We start from the raw sequence: 5687 nt of genomic DNA on the forward strand, positions 1-5687 counted from the left end.
GCCCTGCTCGCGTCGTCCGAAGCCCCATCCGGTAACAAGTGGTGCACTATGGCCATGTTTGGTTCCCCTCCTCGCACGTTTTGCCTGCTTCGTTCCATTCATCTGTCCTCCTCCATCCCGCACGTCTCCGTCTTCTCAATTTCACCTTCTCTCGCGAGCCGGGATGGCTTCATACACGCACGGTGCAGGGGTCTATGTGTCAAACACTCAAAACTTTGATGCATGTGTGCAACCAAACACGATCTCATTTCGTACTGGACCAACAACAAAGACAATCAAACACAGCAAAATGCATAGTCTTATCATGGCCGAAAAGAGTCTGGACAGCTACTTCATCCCGGCTCGCTAAGCCTTGAGCAACCAATCACACTCTTTAAGCCTGAATTCTATGGTCTGACAGAACCAATAAACTCACTGTGGGTCGAGCCGAATTTTACTCGGTACCTGTAAAAACGCATGTAACGACGTGCGTTACTCATGGTTGTCTATTTTTGCAATGGAAGGATTATGTTTTTTTAATAAAGAACCTTTTATGAAAATAACAGTATCTTATAGATATTTACATGGCGCAGAAAATTCCTAATTGGACAAGTGTCAGAATGTTGAGGATTACTACAAAAGAAATAAAAAAGTGCCGTGGGAAAAGTAGTCCTAGCCATATATAGTAGTTAAAGAGTGAGCAATTACATTTGAAAATCTCAGAATCTTGTAAATACCATGATTGATGCCTCAGTTAAACTAGGGGGTGTGTTGGTTTCACCTCCTAAACTTTAGTCCATAATTTGATAATATGGTGCTACAGTAAACATGTGCTAATGATGGATTAATTAGGGTTAATAAATTCGTCTCGTGGATTACTGACAGCTGTAATTTATTTTTTTATTAGTATCTGAACACCCCATACGATACCTCACGTGACATTCGATGATACACCTCTTAAACTTTAGTCTCTGCATCCAAACACCCCCTAAAATGAAACTGTATTCTTTAAGTTTCCAAAGAGTTAAACTGTTAGTACATGGAACTGTACTCTTTAAGTTTCCAAAGAGTCATGATGCTGGAATGGGTTGCATTAGGGTACTTGATTATAGTTTTATTGTCAGCCATGTAGTTGACATCTTTTTTCCACAATGGCCGGACTAAAATTTTATTCAGAACATTCTCTATTTGGTCCTGGTAAAATAAAGGCGTCCTTCTTGGCCCTGGCAGATTCAAACTTACCTATTTAACTCTAAATCTATTTTTTCTCCTTTTATGGCCCTTCCATCAATTTTGACACCTAACGATGTTAAGTGGGGATGAAAAATACCATTTTACCCTGGACGCAAAATTAACCTTCCGCAAAACAAAGAGTTCAGTTTTTATTGTATATTTCCTAGATGTGTGTAGTTTATGTGCTTCATTGTGATGAGAAGTATATATTTTGCCTTTTTTGCATGATTTGAGGTCATCATAATTGCACAAAATGTCCACACAATTAGAACAAAAAATGATCGGAGTTTTTATACCCAATAAAACCTCAGTCAGCTAACATGTTTTCGGAGTAGGTAAGATTAGTTTGATTTGGTTATTATTCAGATAGTTGAGAAGAAAAAATCAATACCTAGAGACAAAAAGGTTCAGAAAAGTTGCAACGAAATGAAATTACAGAAGGATGCTAGTACATGATACAGATTCCATATATGCATTAATGCATATCGAATCCTTAACTAAATATCTATCCGCAATGGCACTGACGGCGCACTTAATATCCCAAAACATCTGATTGTGTCATGTGCAACTTCTTGTGAACTTTGGCTTTGAAGGCCTTGTTGGACTGCTATCGACTATCTACTATCTACTATATCTACTACAGGCGGCATCATAAAATGTCGAGACAGCAAACCAAACCACCAAATTGGATGGCAAACGTATTTAGTAGTAGGCAATAATACCTCTATCCTATCCTACACTCTTATAAAGCAAAATTCCACTAGCTTATTTCTCTAGCATCTTAAGCCACGTCATCCACTTCCTTCGAGCCATCATCAACTAATTAAAACACTAGGAACCACCACTAATTTTCCATCCACTCAACGCTGCACGTGCGGTGTCTGGTCTTCTTCAGCCCTACCTCTTCCCGTGCCCAACAAATCCAATTATGAGCATTAAGGCCTAAGAAACTGTCATCACTTATCTCTTCCTCTTCCACCACCAGCGATTGGAATCCTTTAGAAACTATTGGAGCCCTAACCAAGAATAGGAGAGGTTGTGTCTCTTCATTTTCTTCAAGGTTCATATATAGCTCCTTGCATGTTGTGCAGCAACTCATCCCCAAGCCACGCCTCCAAGAAGTAGCCCTCACAGCTAAGCCCTCCATGGTACTGCCTCTGTCCGCAAGGAAACTTCCACTGATCTCCATGGCCATGGCATCGTCTGTAACACCATAAAATTTGCTTCTCTTAAAATAGAGCTAAAATAATTTAATTTTGTATTTTTATACTCATAAAAACATAGAGAAATAATAAATTTTCATTAGATTAAAATTTATCTTAAGGTAAAAACGTGTTTGTTGCATTCATGACGGTCACACCTTGTGTTTCTATGTCCAAAATGTGTGTTTTTTTTTAAATACGATTAGGAGACGAATATCTATCTCTAGGAATTTTCCAGTTTCTTTTTGAAATTTAATTCATACCTCCTTTACCTTAATCTTTATGTTCCAAGTTCCCAACAATCTTTTCATGAGCTCCAAATACTTTATTTGGGTTCATCATGTTCCAAAGTGTCTCTGGGATTTTTTCTCAAATTTTTGGAGGTCTCGAAGTATTTTTCATGGCTTAAAAATCAATTCTGGACTTTTCTAAAATTATTTTATTCCCAAAATTAATTAATTCTAAAAAATAAATAATATATCTCATTTTCAAACCAACTCTCAAAGCCCATGTGCAATAATCCTAATAAATCTCAAAGGCTCATGCATTTTTTTACTAATGGGTTTTAATGATTATTTAGGCCAATTAGTAAATGTGGAGGGTGCAACATCAATTAGTACCATATTGCTAGTTGATGTAGATGTGGGGAGTTTTTCTTTCTATCAATATGTACCAACCCATAGGCAAAGCACACCAAAACCACCGTAAGGGGAGCCCCTAGTTTGAGAAAACCCTCATGTAGTAAATTAGATTTTTCTCCTCCTCTCGCCATCGTCGTCGCCGTCGCTGCCACGCTGCCTGATGTCGTAGACCGCAAGAAGGCCCTAGGTGAGTCCGTCGTCTTCTCCTCTTATTCCTTGTGCTCTCGGATCATCAAACCGTGGCCTCTAGGGCCCAAACTGAGCGCTCCAGGGAGCTTCTCGCCGTGGGTAATGGAGCTTCGCCACGTCAGTTTTCTTCTCCGGCCGGTGACTCTCCCCCCCCCCCCCCTCCTTTCTAATCTGGGCCGTCCAGATTCAATCCAACGGTCCAAGATCGCCTATACCCCTTCGTCGGGTTTATTTGCAAAAGAGCCCCTGTAGTTTCCTATAATATAACCCGCTAGTCCATGGCACACTTGCAGAATACGTTTTCCTATTCCGAAAGCATAGTTTCTTTCTAGTAGATTCAGAATACGTTTTCTCTTTCAGAAAGCGTAAAATCCCTCTGTTAGATTTAAAATACATTTTCTTCTTTTGAAAACGTAGTTTCTTCGGTTAGATAAAAAATACGCTTTCATCTATTTATAGTTTTGCCACTAGTCTTATTTAGGCCATAAAATCTTCGTTTTAACTCCATTTTGATCATTCAAGTTGCGTTAGATTCGTAATTGAGTAATCTACATGTTCATCCTACTGTTAAATATATTTTCAACTTTTGAAATTCTAGGTTAGATTTAATCTATTATTTATTAAAGAAAATCTTGTTTAATTCTGTCGGTGCGGGACCCATGAGATACCCCGCAAGGAAGGGAAAAGACCTAGTCTAATTATGATTCTTCTCCTGTAATCTTAGTAGCAATATTACTCTATAATTTTACTAGGAACTCTCATTGTAAACCGACTAGGACTCTGGTCTTCTGACTATATAAAGGAGGGCAGAGCTCCTTGGATCGGGAGTTCAAGACAACAATTGTACAACAAAAACACTTTACAATCAATCCAACGCAAAGGCTAACGTTGACTGGACGTAGGGCTATTACTCGATCCATGATCGAGGGCTCGAACAAGGATAAATCGACTGTCTCTTGTGTTAACCGTCGAGTTCTGTATACGCTGAAGCCCGAACATACTGCCCCGGGTACGCCCGTGGTAGGCTATCGGTGGTCAAACATCGACAGCTGGCGCGCCAGGTAGGGGATTTCGGCAACTTTGCATCCAAGAGCTCGATGGACCTCGACAACATGATCTTCTCGAAGGGATCGACCTTCATCTTTGGTTCTTGGATCTACGAGGCAGACAACGATGGCAAGCTCCAAGGCAGTCTCCTCAAAGATTCAGATCATCATCAGGACTTTTCCATTTCGATGACAACAACAGATCAGCTGACCAGAAGATTCGCTCAGCTCGTAATGTCCAATCCGACTCAGATTTTGCGATTTCACACATCTAATTCAAACTCAAGTTCCGCTTCTGAAATGAAGTCTTATCTGAGTTCTTTTGGAAAACCGAGTTCTTTTTTGACAAAGCTCCGGAACATGACGTCAACCTGTCAAGAATACTACTCGGAGTACACCCAGAGTACTTCAAAGAAGTCGGGTCCTCTTCTGTTTGGACTCCACAATATGGCAACATCTTATCAGACATGGCCCGAAGGATCTACTCATCCCAAGCTTAGAATGCCGTTGAAGGGAGCCCAGGATGGTCTCGTTTTAACCATAACATCTCAAGACTGCATCATTCACTGGCCAGGTACTGTTCCTAGGGATGATGGCACCCAACTAGTCGACAATACGACAACAGCAATTCTACCCTACCAAGAAGGAGATTCGATCTATGACTTTGAAACCTCTACTGAAGTAGTCAACAGCTCTGGCAGTACAGAAATCAACGACGATGGCAGAACAACTCACGCTAGAGAAGTATTCATGATTCGCCGCCCTCGATTGCCATTGATCCCCCAGAAGCACCCGATGTAAGGTCTTCAGATGAATCTGAGTCCAACATATCACCGTTTATCCAGGGGCACGACGGTAAGACTGAGAGTCGGAGGCAAGCGAGAGAAAGAAAGAATAAATTGAAACAAGGACGTCAACGCCATGCTGAACAGCGAAAGGACACTTGGATCAAATATGAATTAGACCTAGCCGAGTACAATAGAAGAAAATTAGAACGAGAGGTCGAAGAAGGACAAGCAGTGAATACACCCTACAATAAGATTCGAGAAGCATTAGAAGAACTCAGAGCAACTTCACATCCCAATAAAAAACAAGAACAAGCTCTAGGAATTCCTCCAATCAACAGTCCTTAGGACGCGCGACGAAAGAGCAACATCTCATGAACAGGAAGATCAAAACCAAAGGAAGTCCGCTTTCGAAAGACTTGGACCAAGTGGAAGTCACAACGGAGAGAGTCGAACAAATCACAGTCAAAACAACCGAGTCGAGCAACTAAGAAAGGCCAGGAGCAAAGCACCTACTCGGACAGCCACGCAGAACTACTCTCACCAAGACGACAGTTGGCAAGAAGAGGGCATAGAATCAGAATATACGGAAACTAGAACGCATGATAGATT

Source organism: Miscanthus floridulus, chromosome 4 (assembly GCF_019320115.1).
Source record: "Miscanthus floridulus cultivar M001 chromosome 4, ASM1932011v1, whole genome shotgun sequence".
Lineage (NCBI taxonomy): Eukaryota > Viridiplantae > Streptophyta > Magnoliopsida > Poales > Poaceae > Miscanthus > Miscanthus floridulus.